Source organism: Panthera pardus, unplaced genomic scaffold (genome assembly GCF_024362965.1).
Source record: "Panthera pardus isolate Hobbes unplaced genomic scaffold, ASM2436296v1 HiC_scaffold_16, whole genome shotgun sequence".
In the NCBI taxonomy this organism is placed as follows: Eukaryota; Metazoa; Chordata; class Mammalia; order Carnivora; family Felidae; genus Panthera; species Panthera pardus.
Genome location: NW_026526721.1, coordinates 60,295,293 through 60,315,757, shown reverse-complemented (window position 1 = coordinate 60,315,757; position 20,465 = coordinate 60,295,293). Strand labels below are relative to the sequence as shown.

The window sequence follows — 20,465 nt, the reverse complement described above, 5'->3', positions numbered from 1 at the left end:
CTGGTTTGGGCTAGGAAAACAAACAACCAACATTGTTTAGGTTGCATATAAAGTCTACGCATTAACTCGTTCACGTGGCAAATATTTGTGAGCAGTGCACTGTGTGAACAGCAATGGAAAGGATACACAGAAAAACAAGACACCAGTCCTGCCCTCAGAAAGGTTTAATCTCGCAGCAGAGCTGAGACCTGTGCCTACTTTGCTATAACACAGATAAACTAGTACACTGGAGTTCAGAGAAGGGCTAACGGGGGGATTTACCAGAAGAGCTGATACTGGATTTGGGCCTTGAAAGGCAAGGAAGACTTGAGCACACAAAGATAGAGAAAAGAAAAGAGCATTTCTGAAACCATGAACAATGGTTGGAAGAATCACAGGGGAAAGATTCTGCAGAGAAGTTAGTTGAGTTTAACTAGAGCATGCCCTGTGTAGAGGCGAGGAGTGGGAAATAAAGCGGTGGAAGCAGATGGAGACCAGAAAGTGAGAGGGCTTGATTAGCAGGCCAAGGAATTTGGACTCTATTCCGTAGACAACGGGGAGCTATTGAAAGTTTTTAGTAGGAGAGTAACATAATCAGAGCTGTGCCTCAAAAAGATTAACCTGGCAACAGTGAATAAAGTGGACCCGAATAGGGAGTGAGACCAGAGGGCACAGGTCAGGTAGGAGACAATCACAGCAATGCAGGAGAAGGCAGTGAGGGCCCTAACTAGGGCAGGGGCAGAGGGAGCGAACAGAGCTGCTGAGCTGATTTATGAGACATGGCAGAAAGAGAATTAACCTATCATCTTTGGGGAGCAAGGGGGAAGAAAGCACCAAAGACATCGCTCGCTATGTTTTTGAGCCAGAGTGGGACCATAAGTGGAAGCAGAGGGCTACAGAGCAGGTGCACATTTAGGAGGAGGAGGCACCAGTTTAATTTTGAACACACTGAGACAAGGTACTGACTGGGTATCCATGAGATACCCAGGGGCTTTTGGAGACATGAGACTGCAGCGCAGCCAAAAGGTCAGGCCTGAAGATAGAGATGTGGAGTCATCTCTGTCTCAAAGACGATGAGGACAAAGAGGCAAGAAGCGAAGCCCATCAGAGAAACTTACGTGTGATTTACCTGATGCCAGATTGGGCTGAGTGCAAGTTGTTTTCACTTCCTTCCTCTTCTTAATCAGACTTGGAATGCCACATTAGTGGCTTGGTGATGAAGGAATTATTGCATTATACATACAAACATACAAAATATATTCTAAAGTAAGGAAGTAATTTGGAATATAGCTAATGGGGTCAATTTCACATCATCCACAGTCTTTATCTTCATACATAGTATATATTCCTGTGTGACCTTAGGGAAGTCACTGTTCCTCTTTGGGTCTCAAATGTCTTGTCAGTTAAATGAAAAGGTTGATCAAGATCCTCAGGGGGCGCCTGGGTGGCTCAGTCGGTTGGGCGGCCGACTTCGGCTCAGGTCATGATCTCACAGTCCATGAGTTCGAGCCCCGCGTCGGGCTCTGTGCTGACAGCTCAGAGCCTGGAGCCTGTTTCAGATTCTGTGTCTCCCTCTCTCTGACCCTCCCCTGTTCATGCTCTGTCTCTCCCTGTCTCAAAAATAAATAAAACGTTTAAAAAAAAAAAAAAAAAAAAAAGATCCTCAGTCCCCATAACTGGCTGCAAGCAGCCAAAACTGACATTATATCAGATTCACTTGGGGAAGCATGGGGTGGGGGCCAAGGCTCAGGAATCTGTATTTTTTAAACCTCCCAAGGTGATACTCATAGACAGCATGGGTTGGTAACCACTGGGCTAGGCTTCCCAGCTCCTATATTCTGAAGTGTTATCAATATTTAGACAAAATGTGCTTTTGAGCCACAAGTCACCAATAAGAATCCAAAATAACAAATTTGCTGTCAAATTCAGTGCATCTATAACAAAGTACTCCCCCCCCCCCTTTAAGTTAGGAGTAAAATACAAAGTGTATTTGAAAAGCACTGAATTTGGAAGACTCCTGTGGTGTTATAAAATATGAAAGATATGTGTATGGGGAAGATGGAAGGGGAAGAAAACCAAGGAGGGTATGACCATGCACACATACAGCATGCTCTCCTCCAGCCACACCCGAGGAGCATCCACATACCCAGAATTCAAGTCCGCCTGTGCTCTAGAGATGATTTTATTGTTCTGGCTGTGCTTCTCGAGGCGTGTGGTCCTTGTGCTGCCTCTGATTGTACCTGTCAGATTGTATATATGAGCATTTCTGAAGTACCTGTGTAGACTGTCTTAGTCGTCCAGGCTGCTATAACAAAACACCACAGACTGGGTAGCTTATAATAAACAGAAATGTATCTCTCAGTTATTAAGGCTGAGAGTCTGAGATCAGGGTGCCAGCAAGGCCGGTGATGGTTCCCTTCTGTTTGTTTGTATCCTCATGTGGTGGAAGGGACAAGGAAGTTCTGTGGGGCATCTTTTATAAGAACACGAATCCCACTCAGGAGAGCTCTGCCCTCATGACCTGAGCACCTCCCAAAGGCCTCTCTTCCCAACACCATTACATTGGGTATTACAATTACATCATGTGAATTTGGGGGAATTCAAACATGCCCACCACACCATAGACCCAGCACAGGTTTGGAATGACATTAAAGACCTTAATGAGATTCTACTGGGGGCACATGAGCTTTCTCATTAATGGGCTCATTCTTAACATCTCTTTGTTCGTTTTTCATCACACACCTCAGAATTAAACTTGTACATAGCTCCTTTATTGCTTAGCATTCATGGAAGATACATTCTGAAGTCCCCACAAAAGCCTAGAGCGTTCTGTACTGGGCCACACAGGTGGAAAGCAGGAGGGGGCTGAAGTATCCATTCTTTCTCCACTTTCTATATTCTTTCTCCCTTCCTCCCACTGAGGAAATAGTCTGCTGAAACTGACAGGTTGGGCTGGATTAACCTAGACTGCAGAAACAGGTTGGCATTTGGGAAATATGAGGGCTTCCAACTTTACAACTAATTGTGACATTCCATTTGCTTGACAATCCTTTATGGAGGGAATGCCACAAGTAGGGCATTCTGCTCAGTCTTTACATCAGAAATTAGCAACCGATTGTGATTTTGATTTCTCACTGGCTACTACCAAAATTCTAAACATAAGCGCAGAGTAGAATTAACGATAATGATGATGCTAGTACTTGACATTTCTGTAGATCTTCACAGTATTTGCACAGAATTAGATGTGGCGCCCTCCTACTCTCCTAGGAAAGTCCTTCTCCTCATTTGTGTCACCGCCCACAACCCTTCTTCCATGCTTCAGCTCCAGTTACGTTACCTTTCCCCAAACTGTGGCTCCGTGACTTTAATTACACTCAGGTGGTCTGGCAACCTCATTAAAGTAATTTACTCAAGGGTGTGAATGAGGTTTAACCCTCTTAGAGAAATGTGTATTTTTAAAAAGAAACTTGTTAGACAACTGGGTTTCTTCCCCCCTCCAGGAAGTGACATGTGAAAAGAGATGTTTCTAAGTAGGTCTCTCAGACACATCCTCTTTGCCCTCTGTCCCCCAGCATACAAAGCTTTATTTACGTTGGTAAAAGAGAACAACATAGGCAATCAGCCAAGCATCCCAGTGTACCTTATCTACCACCCCCCACCTAAGGTTCCTCTCTCTCTCAGCTCTGCATGTCCCTATACTTTTAATGTCACATGACACCCCTATAGCAGACACCTGCTGACCTCCACCATGTTGGACCTACCTCCTTCAGTCTTACTCTGTCCCCACTCCAAATCCTGAGTTGTGCCCCATCTCCTATTTATAATCTTATAACTGCTCTTTAAATTTACCTTTCTACATTTTGTTCCCCTGCTCTTGGAGATCATTTAGTAAATAAGTGAAGCTTAAGCACTGGGGGGCAGGTGCTAATCACTAGGGACATGAACATAAGCAAGTTATCATCTCTAAGCCTCTGTTTTGTCATGTGTAAAATGGGCATCTGTGAAGATTAAATATGATACATAGAATCAGCAATGTTTTGTTAAGTGTCCAATATATATAGTTACTACTATTAATATTATTTATCATCTCCACTCCCTTCAACAACTTTGAATTGGATTCCTTCTACCGGTTCTACCTTGGAGGGTCCAATTCTTCAGTGTTCTGTGCTGGTCGGTACTAGGTTCCTGGACCTTTTTATTACAGTTTACACACAAAGTAGATAATGAGAGCCTTATTTTCTGAACAAAGACAGGACATCATTTTATAAATATAAGCATATTTGTGGGTATAATAAAAGGCAAGATTTGAAACCAGGTCTGTCCAGGAAATCAGAGACTTATGAGACCATATCTTTCTTAGAATGTGAATTTTATACTCTAGATGAAGACAAATTTCAGAATCACAAGGTAGTGCTAATCATAATTGAGAATGTGACTTCTCTGATAACCCATTGTATCAAGAAAGCAAGGTTGATTACACAAGGAAAAGTGTCTACGTTCCAGGGAGGTATTCCTCCCCACCCACAAAAGAGAAAGCAGAGGTTTTGAAGTCAGATCTGGAGTTGCCTCCAAACTCCACCACTTAAAATCCATGGGCAAAAGACTCCAAAATCCCTATCATTAATCTGTTACTGATAAAGAAACTGAGGCTCTGATAAATCAAGTAATTTGACCAAGATTAATGATATCCATCTTGTAAACATATTATAAAGATTAGAAATTATGCTTAAAAGCTTGGCATGTTGTTTGGTCTAAATAAATACATTTCCTAGAAATTTAGAGCCAGGTTTCTCTTCAAGATGAAAAGGGACTGAAATTATGCCCACATTCCTTATAACCAGTCTCTCTATTTAAAAAACAAACAAAAACCTATGTAGGATTTAACAATAGAAAAACATCTCGCACATTTACATTTTTAATCTCAATTTGCCCGCTAAATATATTCAGATAGGCTGAATATCAGCTAAGTACCTTTCAACATTGATTTCCAAAAAAGAAAGTTTTCAAAGGATTCCCAATGTACTTTAGCAGTATAGAAGTATCTTTTGTACATAAGGGAAACATAGGGTGATCTGAGTCTGTGTCATAAAAAAGCCATAAAAAACGGTCACTTAACATTTTATGGAGAAATACAGAGGCACTTAGTGAAACCTCACAAAAAAGAAACTTCGTGTTTTGATAGATTTAATGCCTAACTTCTAAGTAGAAATATTACTCTTATCTAAATAAATCTTGAACGTTTTAGATAAGTTGAGAAATTGTATGCTGAGTGGTTTTGTTTCTTATTTCTAATGAATCAGTAATTTTGACCTGCATTCTATAGGCCTCTTTGATTTATAGCGAATAAAGTCATACTGATTTTTCAAAAATTAATACACAATCTCAAGTCACTGAGTTTCCAAATTATGGAATGGCAAATGAATAACATGCTGTCCGTGCAGTTAGTGATTTGAGGCAATTTGAACATCATGATAAAGGGGGGGGGGGAATTACAAGCAGTGTTATAATTAAAGGTCTGTTGATTCTTCAGTTTAAATGCCATTGTTGAAAGATTTTTCACTCAGATGTCAAAGTCTGTGGCCAGCCAAAACTTGGCATGCTAGAACTCAGCCCAGGGAAACATTGTGTTCTACAGATTTAAAAACCAAAATCTGTTAAGAACAGAAATGTTGGGCTTGGGCTGAGTCCTCATGAATCAGAACCAGAGCATAGCCAAATACCACCGCCTCTTAACGCAAGGAAGTAGTGCAGGTGGATGTTAATGGGAAATGTTTGTTCAGATGTAAATTGAAGGGAAATCAGCATTAGATGTCAAAATACAGAGCACTGGGCTAAAGTTTTATGGAATTAAAGCATGTTTCTTTGGGAAGTTTGAGACCCTTTAGAAGCTTGTAGTTAATGGAGAGCAGTATTTACCCATCTCCCAAGGTTTGCATATTGAGGTTCAGTTTCTCCACATCACATCCCTTGTTACTGGAAAAACTTGAAGCAAAACTTTATTTGCTTAACTCCCTACATAGAAATGTATTTCCAAACACCATGTTTCCCTTTCTTTCATTTGAAGATTACAAACCAGTGGCCTGTGAGCTGTGTCTAACTAACCCATAGATTGGGGGGTGGAGGGAGGAGGGGAAACTGGTGTCCAAAGAGTATCTTAAAATAATTTGAGAGTTTGAGCCAACCTTTAAAGATCAAGAAATCTCACCAAAAAAAATCCAGCTTCTTCCGGTTTCTCCTGCTAATTTGGAGATCTGGCAGTATTAGACCTGCATTCTTACACGGCACCAATGTCTGGACCTGAACAGTGGCCTCTCCCTGCAGACAAGCCATGTCCTTTCCAGTTTGACAAAATTCCTATCACCCCATGTTTTATGCCACACCCACCTCCCTCATTTGAAATTCTATCATCCTGGCTCCTAGAAGCATTTGACTTTTCTTCCTTTGCTTATGGTAGATGTATAAAGCAAGTTCCTTTCTTTCTTTGCCTGTAGTTTTAAATTTTAAAGCTTCCAAAAATTTCTTTCCAGTAAATAATAGCACCACAAATGCTTTGCACAATAGCACTCAACAAAGCGTTATTGAAAATGACAAAAATTGGAATGTGACAAAAATTGGAATGTAACCAAAATGTTCAAAACTTGGGGATTTCTTAAATATATGTTGACATATCTGTCGAATGGAATACTATGCAGGGTTTAAAAATATATGTCTGGGGCGCCTGGGTGGCTCAGTCGGTTAAGCAGCCGACTTCGGCTCAGGTCATGATCTCGCGGTCTGTGTGTTCGAGCCCCACTTCGGGCTCTGTGCTGACAGCTCAGAGCCTAGAGCTTGTTTCGGATTCTGTGTCTCCCTCTCTCTGACCCTCCCCTGTTCATGCTCTATCTCTCCCTGTCTCAAAAATAAATAAAAACGTTAAAAAAAATTTTTTAAATATATGTCTTAAAAGAATGCAGTTTACAAAATAATGTATGCAGCAAGATTCTTATTTTATAAAAGGGAAAATTTTGCATATAAGAAAAAGGTTAAACTGATGTCTCAGGGCAGTATTAGAAAAATATATACATATGTAAAAAATATGTACAAATAAACTAATAAATAGGCCCTAAGGATAGCTTTATAGATTCACTTCCCTAAAGCTTCCTTATTCCATTTTGACCCAACAGTTGGAACATATACTGAGCTATTTTTCAATTATCTTTGTAAAGCTGATTTTTTTTTGCCTTTATACTTTAGAGCATACAATCAAGAATAAGATTTCCATCGTTGTTTTAAATACTTGAAAAATATTCCTGCTTGACCACATACTAGACTGTCATCATGGGAAAGCAGGAGAATCAATTCCTGTGTTGCCCTGGAATGGGTTTGTTCATCTACAGCACCTTTTGCTAACACCAAAAGTTATTCAAAACTTAAAAAAAAAAGCATCTTGGAACAGAAAAACTACACATATATATGCAGTTAATAACATGAACATAAAAACTCTTAGAGGGCTGGAATTGAAACTCATCATCACAAAGGCATCAATTTTGTCCCATTTGGCCATAGGAAGCAATTTTGTCCCACTTGGCTTCCATAGGAAGCAAAGCTCACAGGTGAAAAATCCATCTCAGCATTTGTGGAAATTCTTCTGATGCCACCACTTAGCACAGTGCCTGGCAAATAGGAAAGACTCCAACAGTATTTGTTAAATAAAATATGAATAAATTTACACTCCCACCAAGGAACAATTGACCCACACATCAAAGACTCAGTCATCTTTTAAGTAAAACTTAAGCAATAAAATTTGAACTTTACTCATAAAACTTCCAGATAGAGTTTGAACTAATAATACCATTTTTTTCCCAGAAAAAGGAAATGTGTGTTTATGTGTGTGGTTGAGTACAGATATGAGTTGGGGGGAAAAGTGTAAATGAGTAAGAGGTGGTCCTTTCAAGGATGGGTACAGAGCTGAAGACTCCAGCTCTCTCCTGGCAGTGTTAGTTTTTACTGTTTCTGATTTGACGGTTTGGGCCATCTATTTCCACTTCTCTAGAGCATTCTTTAGCTTTGGGCTCCATTGCATCCTTCAATAATTCTCCCTTCATGTGCCCACAAAATGTATGTTTGCCTTTCTTTTTTCCCTCACTACATCTTTGAAGCCTGTGGGCAGGTTCATGGAACCCGTAGAGCTGCAACACCCCTGAAGATTGGAATATCTAGTTCTGACCTGTCAATTCTAGTACCATGAAGATGGGTTTCCAGCTGCCACTGGACATCTCCACTGGATGTGCCACCCACAGCACCTCAAACTCCTATTGCTATCCTTTGGGTAGTCTAGAAGTAATCAAATCAATCCCAAGTACACCTTGTGCTTTCCTTTCCCCATGCTCTTATTCTGTATCCCTTGCCTAAAACTTCTCTTTCCAGGTTCTGTTAGAACTTTACCCATATTCCAAAGTCTATCGCAAACACTGCTTTCTTCAGGTAACTTTTTTCAGTGTCCATCATCAAATAATATTCCTGAAGCCACTAAACCTACAGAATTCTGTTAGCAACCTTTTATGGTATTTGCCTTATTTTGTGTTGTATTTTAATTATATGGTGTTTATTTTCTTCCAGATTCTAAATATTATGTTTATGTCTTCTTATTTATCTTTATAGCTATTTTCTAGAGCTTAGATCCTAGCAAAGTCCTTTGTTCATAGCAGGTCCTCATTAAATATTAAATTAGTTTTATATGATAAATTGGGCTTATGTATTAATGGCTACTATGTTTTGAAGGACCCAGGAAGTCCATCCACCCGAAGTGTCTCCCCTATTTTCCAGGCCATAATGTCTTCCTTAGGGAACTTTCTCTTCTACAAATGGGGATTTTCCACTAAATTGTGTCTTTTTCTTCCCTAGCAACAAACTATTGACTAGTTGATAGTTGAGGTCTCCCATCTTCTAAGATTCACTCATTATCATCTAAGAGGAAACAAAGTCGTAGAATAGACTAGAAGTCAGGTATGTTCTCAAGGAGGTAACAACTAGGAAAAGGTTCATGAAAGAGGTAGCATGATGGAAAGTACCTTGGGCTGTGCCACTTATTAGTTGTGTGCCTTACTTTTCTCATCTGTAAAAATGGACAATCATAATGATTTCTATCTTATAGAGATGTGATGAGACCTAATAGTACCATATACCACATACTAAATAACGAAATACTTAGGATAATACCTGGTATGCTCTAAGTGCTAATCAGTGTTGGCTGTTAAGTATTCATATATATGGTGTATACATAGTATATATAATCATATGCATATTAAGTATATACACTTATACATACTGAATAATACATGTGCATATCTATTTAACAACTATTGTGATTGTCATTGCTCTTTTACCCCATTTACCCAATGGCAGATCCCAGAGAAACTCCTGGATAGCCAGAGACCTTAAGTGTCTAGGGATAGAACGTTTAAAAGAAAAGAGAACTGGCTTTGTCAGACAGATGAGGCTTTAACACACAGCTCTGCCACCTCTTCACTGTGCACGTTGAGGGGGTTACTTAACCTCTCTGAGCCTCAGGTTTTTCATCTACAAAATCTGAATGCCTATCTTTTACATTGACTTTGAGGATTAAACAAGCTCTTGTTCTCCCTAATCATTTTGAGATTGAATCTCATTCTTTTGTTGATTCTTAGCCTTTTTCTGAACTTCACATTTGTTTTCTTGACAAATCAAATTCCAGACTTTTTGTTTGGGACAAGCTTAGAAGAAATAGGTAGCACATTGCTTCAGGAAAATGGTGGCAGCTAATAATTTCAAATTATTAATAATTTAATGCAGTAGTGGAATGTTAAAATATGTACCAATTAATATGCACCAAGCCTAATAGAGAACAAATACTTACCAAATTGTGGCTAAATCCGTAATCTAGAACAAATTTAGCAGTCCGACCAGGTTTTGGTTTTTTTTTTAATGAAATATGTTGTACCTATGGAAATAATTAACTGTACTAATCCACAGCTTTTACAGTTGGTTATTTTTTTAAGTGCAAGAATTTAGATTTTCACTGAAAACAGAAAATCCTTTCCCCACAGTCCTGCTTGAAAGGAGTATGTGGGGTTTGGGGGAGGGAGGAGAGAAACAAAGGAGAAAAAAGCTGTCATGAAAGTATCTACAAACTCCTGGATATTTGGATCTGAAAGAAAAAGAACCTTGTAATGTACCTTCTCACATTTAGTCCTGTTCTTGTAGTGCTGTGATGTGGCACTTAATGCTCTAGGGGACCTAGAGCAAGTGTTAACAAATGCAACCAAAAGTCTCATGAAAATGAGCCTCTTAACAGTGTGTGAGCTGGTCTGCAATGGCCTCAGGAAATCCCCCCAGCTATTCACGTCCTTTTTATCCACTACATTCTCTGACTCAAAGGGAAACCTCACTTCACCTCCTTGACCAGAATTGAGCAGACATTGATTTGGTTACCCAGTGCTTTATTTATTCATTTATTAGTCTTCATCATTTGTATTCCACTAGAACAAAAGAATATATCTTTTCTTTGCATTAATTTTAAGTTTAAGAATGTGCAAATGTGTGTTTGTGGGATAGTGCATATTTTTGTTGGTATAATTTTATGGGTAGCTTGCTTTAATTTAAAATATTTTCCATCAGGGCTGTAATACTTAGAGCCTCACCATCACCCTCATCACCATACACGTAAAGTGAGCTGTTTAAAAGAGAATCATGTTTTTCTATTCACTTATATAATTAGTCAGGTCAGGTGTCACATGGGAAAAATAAGTGGCCCAATGCATAATTTAAAAAAAAAAATTAAGAATCACAACTTTTACCTCAGTGATAATGATGCGCTTATCTATGGGCATTTTATGTGTCTTAATTGCCCCCCAAGAAAAGCCAATAAGAAGTGAATCCAATTAAACAGCAGATATGTTGAAGCAAATGCTATGTATAAACCACTGTACTGGGGGCAATGGGAAATTCAGAGAAGTAGAAGTCAGGTTTTATTCTCCAGGAGCCTATAGTCTAGTCAAGGATACATGACAGAAAAAGTGGAATTGCACGCAACAACTAAAGATTTAAATAACAGCTCAAGATATTCCAGTGTGTTTTTTGCATAATTACCTTAATAATTTTATTAAAATATACCACACAGTTAATTTCTGTTCCACTTGAAGGACTCGCTGATTGGGTACCATATATTCGTATAGCCACCTAAATAGCAACAGTCCATGAGATCTTCATCTGAATTCAATTCACAGATATGTTTCAACAAAGTTTGGACAATTCAGGCAGTAATAACTTGCATTATGGCAGAATACATGTTCCTGTCCTTTTAAATGTTGAATGCCTGTTAGCTTTACTACAAATTTTCCTTCAGGAATACTTGTTGAACTAATAGATATTTCTAAGTAGATGTTTGATGTCAAGCAGCCAAGGAATGGCTTTTGGAGATATTTTCACTACTCAATACCAGCTTCAGAAGCCATGCTTTCTGCAATTTTATAATACTGAATTTGGTCTTATGTAGCGGATATGTTCAAAGTAGAGTTGACCAGAACGCAACCAAAATAAATGCTATTTAATGTATAAGCAATCATAATCAACCCAGAGATCATATAGGGACTAAAAGGAAATAACATCTCTTGTTACCACTTTAGTCATAACCTAACAAGAAGGTTCATGTAAGTTCAGGGGAAAACCATGAAGGTATATACAACTTAAGTGTCGCAAAGTATGCAAATTACCATGCCCAACATTTCTGCACATACCTTACTCTTCTGCTGAAGTGTAAATTATAATAACATCAATAATGCCAAGCAAAAGGGATCCTTAGTTTACAAAGCATTCTAGATACATCATCCCTTTTGATCCTCAGTGTGTGATCTCAACAACTTGTGAGATTGGCAAGGCACACATCATCCACATTTTACAAATGGAAAAATCTATGAAGTCTACAAGGACAGATGACTTTCTTAAGGACACAGAGCTCTTAAAAGGCACACCTGCTTCTAATGCTCACAGTGTGGCTGGCTCAGAGGAGACAGCAACCCAGACGGAATCTTTGCCACACCACAACTATCCTTCAAGGTACACAGGACTTGCCAGAGTGTGACCTGTAGACTTAAATCTTCGGAGGATGGAAGAGCCTTCAGGCCAAGAGGCGTACCTGCTATGATTTCATGCAAGAAGGAAAAGGGATGCTTAGCTGTCTTTTTTATAACATGTGCACCCCCCCCCCTTATATAGAGTCCTTGGTAAATTCTGAGAATTCTCATACTTACTGATTGGATAAAGTCCTGATGGTTTTCCATGAAATCACAGTTGTGTCTGATCTGGTTGTATCAGAGTTTTTTCCAGCCCCCTAAGAGCTTGGGATTTAATATCTAAAAAAGTTTCAATCCTGACCTGGATAGTCCTTCCCACCTGTCAAAATTTATGTCTTTTCTGTTGAAAAATTTGTGAATAAAATCAGTTGTCTTTGAGCTGGCTTCCTGGAGCTTCTTGCTTATTTAAAAATATGGTATGGAAATTATGGAGATCATGGGCCACTTTACTAAAACTGCGTATCACTGGGAGTTGATAAAGAAGTATGGTTCTGAATCGCAGAAGCTGCAAGCTTTCATCTGCAATATAGAATTCAGAGCTGTCACTAAATTTTGCTACCTGATGAATAGAAACGCGGAGTTTCAAATCAAGAAATTCAGCACTTAGTTCCAGAAACTAAAATCATCGGTGGGTCCTCCATTCAATAATGGATCCGTTACAAGTCTACAGACTTCCAGCCTTCATTTTGGCTTGCAGAGTTAGACCTGGCACCTGAAGCTTGAATTTTTGCTATTATTACTTCAGAGCCCCAGCTGATGCAAAAAAGCAAGGCGATATCCCCAACACCTTGGTCTCAGGACACTCACAATCCAAATTAATGTTTCTTCCATAATGATAATCCTGCAGTTATAGCATGTTTTCATATTCATGATCTTATTAAGTCCTACATTAGCCGTATGCATGGACAGGGGGACTATTATTATTATTGTTATCAACATCATCATTCCCATTTTGTAGATGAGGAGATAAACTAAGAACATGATCTGTGGTCACATAGCTGATGACAAAGCCACAGTTATACCCAGGTGAGCAGGTGACCTCACTCATAGCCCATATTTTTCACCAGACTTGCCAAGGCTCACAGATTTGCCCTCTGACAGTGCTTCTCAGCCAGGTTTTAGAATTACCTAAAGGGATCTTTAAAACATAGGCACTGATATATCCACCTCTGAGTATCTGATTCACTAGGTCTGGAGTACAGCCCAAGAATTTATTTTTCTAACAATTTTCTAGGCAATTCTAATGCTGCCAAGGAGCACTGTTTTAGGAGTGCTGTTCTACAGATTGCAGTAATTGAATGGCAATGATACATTAAGGCAAGATAGTCTTAGAAGGAGGAAGTTTGTTTTGCATGATGCCACCTCATGCCTCATTCTTTTCTCCATTTGTGACCTCCACTGGGAAAGAGCAGAGCAGGTGGGGGGAGGGGAGCTGGTAAGAGGGCACCTTGCTGTTTAAAATGAGTTTAAATCTTCTGGCACTCAAGAATTGGACAGCAAAACCCTTTTACTGTGAAAGCAAAACCCTACTACTGTAGATTAACTTGGAGGTATCTGATTGCCAACCCAGCAATGAAGAAATGCTTTAAGACTGGACATGGCAAACGTGATTAGATGCCTCTATAGACAACTGATCCATTAACCAACAATCTTTAGATAGATTTCTCCATGTCAACCTAGGATGTTCTTAATGGCAAGAAAGAGAGACCCATTCTTGATCTATCCTAGTCAACGTTTTTCTGAAGACTGGGGAGAAGTTTCTTTTATCATAGCCTCAGTTTGAGTCAACAAGGTAATACATCTGCTAAAATAAATAAGTAAAAATAAAAAATAAAAGGAAGAAGCTTGCCTTTTCTAGCTTCTGGAGGCCATCTGTACTCAGCCCAGGACCACAAATAACTCCAACCTCTTGTCTCCATCATCATCTCCTACTACTAGCAGTTACTACTAGCTCTGATCCTTCTACTACCTCTGATCCTCCTGCCCCTCTTTTATATGAACCTCATGATTATATTTAGGGACTACCTACCTTATATAGGATAATCTCCCCATCTAAGTGCCCTTAATTTAACCACATCGGCAAGACCCCTTTGACATAGAAGATAATGTTCATAGTTTCCAGGAGTTAGGGCATGGATATCTTTTGTGGGGTCTTTATTCAGCCTGCCACAGCCTCTTTGTGATATGTTTCTCAGACTACGTTAAGAACATGGTACTTCTTTCTTGGCAGCAGTACGTAAGAGGTTCGATGATGAAGAAGAGGGAATGGGACCAGGAAACAGAAGAACTAGGTTCCAGCACTAGTTTTGCTTCTATCAAGTTGTGTAATCGTAAGCTCATCTGACAAAATGTCTCTGTAAAATGTTTCAGCTCTTCTCTGTGAACTGACGGAACCAAAGAATCTCCTAAACACTTCCTATATCTAAGATCCTGTGCCTCCTTAAATCTATCTAGATGATATTTAAATCTAAAAGCAAGAGCTTGCTTACCATCTCTAATATTCAGAGCAAATCTTGTTCACCTTTCTTTTGAATTCCAAATTCACTTAAATTTTGAATTTAGTTGTGCTATCAAAGGATTTCTTACTGTAAAAATCATGGTGAGGCTAGGAAAATCGCCCGTATAAGTACTTTTTGCTACCTAATTCTTAAATATCCTATCCAATAATACTATTTTAGTCTAAACGTCAAATCACTAGTATTGTACATATTGGATACTAGGAACACAGAAAGAATAGACTGTAATTGCATATGAAGAACTAAGAGAGAATAGTTGTTGTGTCAGCTCATCTGAGATACCATCTACTACCAAGAGCAGGTACAATAGATTAAATATGCCAAGGAGACTGTAAAGACCTTGTCCCAAAGATCTCGGTCTCAAGGCATGAATGACAAACTAGAGGATAGTCACTGAGTGACTGCTGTCATTATGATAAGGGTCAAAGAGATGGAAAAGGACTGAGATTTTATTGTTTTTGCTTTTTTTTTTTTTCAGTGTGTTTTTTCAGTTCTCAGATAAGACCTGGAACTTGACCACTGATTCACAAAAGGAAATCGGGCTAGTTTGCTACAGATCTCTCCACAGCATGGGAGTCATCCCACAAACACTGATTTTAAATGATGATTTACGGAGGGCCACAAAGAATAATTTGGAGGAAGTTTATAGGAAAGAAAGCTTTGAGAGCTGAACCAGAAAAGGTGCTTGAAAGTAAATCAAATTATGGCATACATTGAATTATGGCATTTATTATTATGTGCAGAGTATGCATGGAATTTTGAACTAAAAGCCGAGGAGGCAAAGGTCTAGAAACTCTCATGCATAGTAAATAAATTAACCCTTTATTCTGTTACTTTCTGCGCTCCCTATATTTGGTGGACTTGTTCATACAAATGTACACTGAAAAGGACTAATAAACCATGCTCTACCTTGAGTACATTCAACTATTTGTGCACATGCTTCAAATACATGCCTTCAGGAGATTTTCTTTGGTATCATGTAGACACAGTCTGTATTTCAAAGGCCAAGAATTCTTTGGGAAAAGAAGAAGGGTCGTGTGTGTTTATGACTGTCAAACTTTCCTAAGTTTATTAAGTTGGGATCCTTTGTCCTTTTCTTCCATAATTTTGAAGATTATTCTAGTAATATGTTTGGTGAAGAAAAAACCTGCCAAATAAGTCAGGGTCTAATAATTGTATTAATGACTGTTCTAAAACCCGTGAGTTCAGTATACTATACCATTCAGAACCGTGTTGTTTCTACTTTAAAAGATCAGTTTTCATTGCTAATTTTTGTGCTGGAAACTATACAGTATAAGGAAATCAGTTTATCATGAGCATCATGATAAATCAGCTCTTGAAATATCTGCCCATGAGGAAAAAAAACTATATGATTGGAATCCTGTCACCAAGGAAATGGTTTAAAAATCTGTTTATTTCAAATATTAGCTTCAGCTAGTTATCTTTTTGTGATGACTTTAATTCTTTTGCCCATTCATTCATTTATTACATGGCTCCTATACAGTAATCAGAAGAAAAGAACACCCCATACTATTATGCAAACCTTAAATATAACTATATGTTTTTGTGTGTTCCTATGCTTTTTTAAAGAGCACATTTGTGACAGGAAATGAAGAATGGCATAGTCGGGGAAAAATTAAAGAGACACGATGTAATTATCCGAACTGGAATTAAGCCAATTAATAACCCGTGTGCTAACACTACCCTCAAAGTGCTGAAAATGTCGTCAGATATTTAAATGCCCTGGGTGGTCATAGCCAGCAATCTTCGCCTCATCCATTTTCAACAGCACACAGGGACAGGGCTCACCCTGGCTTCTGAGGAAGGGCCACCACCTGAAGTGAGCTGCTGAAGAGATATAGGTGCAGATTGCATAATCCGAGCACAAGTGATTGTGCACAGATTTTCACTTATTTTTAATGAAATCAAAACACCGGTGTCTTATTCAACAAATTTCAACACATATTTACTGAATAATACCTACCGTGTGGCAGCCCAGCATCATGGTTGAGGATACAGGCTTCAAAGTCACCCTGCCTGGATTTCATCTCGAGCTCCACACTTACTAGATGTGTGCTCTTGAACACGTTATCTCACCCCTCTATTCCTCGGGGTTTTTTTCTATGAAATGAGGATTTGTAGTGCTTAATTCATAGAGTTGCTGTGACACTAAGGTATGACACAAATATCAAGTACTTAGAGTGCTGAGCACAAATCAAGTACTCGGTAATACATTGGTTATTATTATTATTATGAGCTGGGAAATATACCAAAGTCTGGGTAGAAAGAGATCAGACAATTCTCAGATGATGTTTGGAGCTTAAATTCTAGAACCTTGGGATTCTAAGTTTTGTAATCTCTACTGCCAGTGCTTTCCAGTAGAAATCTGTATATTAGGTCCTTGCTTTACTATGAGTATCCCTGTCTTGAACCTACATGCTTTGAATATAACACACTCAGCACATCCATAGCACGCAGTTTTATTTATTTATACCCTCACTGTATGCCTACCTCAATAATAATTGCCACGTAATACCATCCATGGACTGTATATATGTTAGCTCATGTCATGCTTAGAACAACCATGTGGGATTAATATTATCACCTTTTACAGGTAGGGAAACTGAGGCTCTGAGAGTGGCCATGACTTACACAGTGTTATAAAGGTCTCCTTGACTCCAAAGCTCATTCCCTTCTTCACCCAATTCACCCCACATGGATTTACTAAGCACATCACTTCTCTGCTGTAGGTTCTTGCCTATCAGGTGCTTTAAGACCTGCAGGAGGACCAGTGTCAAAATCGGTGGTCCCACCTCTCCCTAAATTGACTGACTGTGGACCAGGTGTTTTAGACATGTCACAGCAGCCATTGTTAAGGAGTTGATGTACAAATAAACTAAATGACTCTGGCTATGACTTCTCTCGGCTTACTCGTCCTCCAGTGGGCTCCCAGGTGCCTGACATTTCTGTCAATTTTCTTCTTCCACCCTAAGTAGCAACAGCGTCACGGAAGCATGACTGAGAAGGAGTTTTGCCTTTTATGTACACCATGATTCTTGTTTTAGGACAAGAGACTTCATCTCTCCAGTGACACCTGATGGTACTGCTCTTTTCATAAGCACCTCTTCCCCCTTAAAGAAAAAAAAAAAAAAGCACCTTCAATTATCTGTTGTCAAAAGGGAGATCCTTACTGAATAGGATCATATGTGTCAAAAAAAAAGATACCATCCAATGTATGGGCAGGTAATACTGTTTTCCCTTTCTCTTTTAGAAGCTCATTTCAATTGAAATATATAGGAAGAGTTGCCCACAGCTAATGTTCCAGGTAGCAAATCTCACCAGTGATTTAGAATGGCATTGTAGGCTAATAGCCTCAATCTCTTTCACCCACAGTGTGCCTGCATTTTAAAAATGACTTGTAGGGGAAAACAACATCTTCTTACATGGTGACATACAGCAGATGATATACATAGAGAGAATTGCAAACTCTGGGAGAGATCTCTGTGGATCAATCCACTGGCCTTCATTAGCTTGGAATGTGACACCAACTATACCTTGTCGAGACAGGCTCTCTACCATGCTGTATTTTTCTACTTTTTTTTCCTGACACTGAATTAAGACTTAAATCCCTATCCTTAGAATTCAAAATGGACAAGAAGATGTTTCAACTTCGCTATTTAGACGTTTTAAAAACTGGAGGTTTGTGCAGTAACTGCAGGGATGGAGCAATCCTGTTATTCTGGAGACAAGGGTGATAGCCATACCTGTTGGGCCAGAGTCTGTAACGAAAACTGGAGGTTAGCTGGTATGACAGGCAGAGCACCAGCCTGGTGGGCTGCTGAGGCCCTGGGTTCCAATGTCAACTTGCGATTGCCTTTGTAATTTATTGGCCTGAGTCTCCGGGCCTCAGTTTCCTCGTCTGCTAAATTAGGGCGTTGGGGAGATTGATCTCCGTGGCTTTTTCCGGCTCTGGTATTCTCTGGGTCTGCAAATCGCCTTCAGTGTCTGCCATAGTCTGCCTTGCCAGCTCTGTTTGTCACAAAGATTAATCCATTTTAACTGTACCTTAGAGTGCTCCCGGGAGAGAGGATGGATGGATTGTTTTGCACCTATTATTGCATCAGAACTTTTGCCTTTTTAGACGAGATCGTGCCGTGCCTAAAATCTGTCTGCCTGTCTGCCCACTGACTTTGTCTGTGCTGATCTCTTGCCACGGTGCCTCTTCTCCCAGCATCCATCTCCCTCCAAGATCTAGACTAGGCATCTGACTGTACCTGTCTTGTTCTCTGCAGCATCTGTCTGCTACGCTCCTAGACCATCGTTAATAAACTTTCACACATTACACGCAGACCCTAATATATGGGCACCTGCACACAAATATCTACTGTTCATAAAACTAGGGGAGAAAACTCCCTTTTTTAAAAGACCTCTATCTAGTGCCATTTGTATTTGCACTTTTTGTTTAGTTGTAAGTTTTAATAGTTCCCCCTTTGAGGATTTGTCAGTACGAGCAGTATTGCTTATCAGAATACACCAACAGTCTTTTTGTAATATTCGCTTTTCCCCTTTGGTTCAGCCGAGCCTGCTGACAGATCATTCAAATTCAATTGTTTTATGTCTAAGCCGAACAGCTAATTAAAGTAGGGATGATTAACCTGACTGGCAGTGTCGCTCTCCCTCGCGCTCTCTCTCCCTCTCCCTTTCTCTCTCTCCCTCCCTCCTGCTCCAATCAGTCTTTTTCTCACACTCTCTCTCTCCTTCCGTGTGTGTCTCTCTCTCCCTCTCTCTCTCCCTCTCTCTCTCTCTCCCCCCCCCTCCCTCTCTCCCCCCTCTCTCTTCCTCTCTCGGTCTCTCTCTCCCTCCTTCGGTTGGTCTCTCTCTCTCTCTGTCTCTTGCTCTACTGTTTTTTTTTTCCTCTCTCTCTCTCCTAAACGTGGTCTGCTTGCTGATGGCAGAATGGCACTCGGAGATTTGTGCATTGTGTCTGGTTTCCTACGGGCAGGCTGACCCAGTGCCTCCAGGGACTTATCAATAGACCACTCAGAAGAGACACAGACAGGAGAGAGGAGGAGGGGTGGGGGGAGAGAGAGAGAATCAATATCAAGAATAGAAGGAGCTCCGAAGCCATTTTTTTTTTAAAGAAGTATCGGGACTTGGGAGAGGGTGACAAAGAAGGTTTTTCAAAGAGGCAGTGGAGGAGGTTCTAATAAATTTGGAAGGAAACAGTTCCCTGTCTTGGGAAAAGGAGAACTCCTGACTGATTAGCATTCACACCAGGTATGAGATGTTCGCTACCCCTTATCACTGTGTCGCAACCGAGATGGAAAAGCCTTTTTTTTTTTTTTTAGGAGACTGAGGGAGCATGTATTTCGCTGTGTTTGTTGTTGGGGGGTAAGGGGGGGTGGCGTGAGATCTGTGGGCATTTGTGTATGGGAGCAGAAAGAATGGAAGCAGTACAACGGGGGGGTGGGAAAGAGTATGGAGTATGTTACTGTCTTCCCTGTCTTTGTGCACCCCTGGGGGGTTACCCAAGTTCATTTCTAGCAGGTGGATTTGGACGGGAGTTACTTAACGCTTGACCGCCAGTTTTGAAAAAAAAGAAAAAGAAAAAAACGTTGCTTCCTATGTCTATTAAAGGAAGCTCCAATTTCTCTCTCTCTCTCTCTCTCTCTCTCTCTCTCTCTCTCTCTCTCTGTCTCCCTCTCTCTCTACCTCTCTCTCTCTCCCACTCTCTCTCCGTCTCTCTCTCCCTCACTCTCTCTCTCTCTCTCTCTCTCTCTCTCTCCCTCTGCCCCCCCATCCGTCTTCCCCTCTCTCCCTCTCCCTCTCTCCTCTTTTTTCCCTCTTCTAAGCAGACAGCGGGAGGGCTCCTGGCTCCCAG

General features: G+C 40.0%; 1 protein-coding gene across 44 annotated transcripts in view; it reads left to right on the top strand.

Annotated features, from left to right (window-relative positions):
* Nucleotides 1-20,465, top strand: part of ZBTB20 (zinc finger and BTB domain containing 20) — a 775,662-nt gene that overhangs the window by 627,144 nt on the left and 128,053 nt on the right. Inside the window, exon 1 of one of the 44 annotated variants that reach the window (XM_019448068.2) lies at nucleotides 9,207-19,861. The exons of the other annotated variants lie outside the window; for them this stretch is intronic. The gene's annotated coding sequence lies outside the window, so the exon portion shown is untranslated. Of the gene's footprint in view, nucleotides 1-9,206; nucleotides 19,862-20,465 lie in introns of those variants that run through there. 44 annotated transcript variants of the gene reach the window in all.